Source organism: Myotis davidii, unplaced genomic scaffold, assembly GCF_000327345.1.
Source record: "Myotis davidii unplaced genomic scaffold, ASM32734v1 scaffold629, whole genome shotgun sequence".
In the NCBI taxonomy this organism is placed as follows: Eukaryota; Metazoa; Chordata; class Mammalia; order Chiroptera; family Vespertilionidae; genus Myotis; species Myotis davidii.
The window spans coordinates 744991-746344 of record NW_006300210.1 but is presented as its reverse complement, the minus strand read 5'-3'; positions in this window follow the sequence as shown (position 1 = coordinate 746344).

Here is a 1354-nt window from a genome sequence, read left to right as displayed (position 1 = left end):
GTCCTGTGCCTGGCTGAGGCCACAGAGAAAGATCCCAAGGCAAGCTGAGCCTTTATTTTATAGTGAGAGGTAAACAAGGTAGTGGTTTCCATAGTTACACAGTTCTTGTGAGTTTCACTTGTTTTGGCTACTTCCTGCACTTCCCTCAGCCCATTAGCTTCCCAGATAAGATCTAGAGAGCCTCATAAGGTCAAGCCTAATTATGCTAAGAGGACTGTGCCCTCTAAGCTGGGAATTGTTTGTGACTTTATCAACAGGTCAGTCCGAGGCTTAACCCTATATCAGCTCCCCACAGGTGGTGACTGGATAAGAGGCTGGAGAGTGGCTGAAGGCTGGAAGTAGGGGCGTCCAAACACTGTTGAAGCAAGAGATAGAGACAGGCCTGCTGAGGGCACTGCCGCAAGTACAGTTTTTATATTTCATATTTCATAGTGTCAACTGATGGATGTTGGTGCCAATTCAATACCAACAATGTTCAATTTGGGGTACGGTGAAGAAACTTTGGTCCGTGCAAAAACACCTCAAGTGTGATATAGTACATCTGAGAGGCAGTGCTGGGGCCAGGCCCTTCTCTAGCTAGACAGCTTTGCTCCCTGATGGTCTGCTCTGCTGTGCTCATGGGACATCTTCCATGTTTTTGCTCAGCTAGGAAAATGCAGCTTTTAGTCTTAGGTGGAAAGGGAAAGTGTACTCCCAGAGCCAGAGGAGAGCTGGTTTATATAGAAGTCCCTGCCCCTGTCCTTGATTGGTCTGTCCTCATGCAAATGAGGACTCCAAATCATTGAAGTCTTATTGGTCTAGAAAGCACTGCCCTGATTGATCAGAATATAGCCACTCTGGTTGGTGGAGCTACGAAGCTCAGATTGGATGAGTGAAGCCTCAGTCCTACTGGTTGAAATAGGATTCCAGGAATTCCTTTGTAAGGACTGACTCAGATGGTAGAAACACAGTGAAAGCAAGCAGTTCAGTGCAGGCTTCTCACTGAAGTGCAGTTTGCATGAGAGGTCCCTGTGTAGGAATGGTTGCTGGGCTCTTTTATAAAATTTGAGCCCAGTTAGCCAACAGGAGCCCATCTTAGTAGTTGTCTGCTTTCTCAGGGTTCACAACAGTCACTCAGTAACTGTTTTTGAAGCAATATATGAAGTCTATGAATGCTTCCATTGTTTGCTCAATGAATGAATCAGTAAATTAAAGACCCTCATCCTGACTTAGTCTAATTTCACAGGCTAAGCAGAGCCCAAGACAAAGGCTTATGATTTTTGAAGGGCGAACGGGAGGAGGAGTCTGGCCGCTGGGCTCTGGGATCCCTCCGCGCCCGCCGGCTCCGTGTTTCCGGACCGGCTGCGGCTGCCTG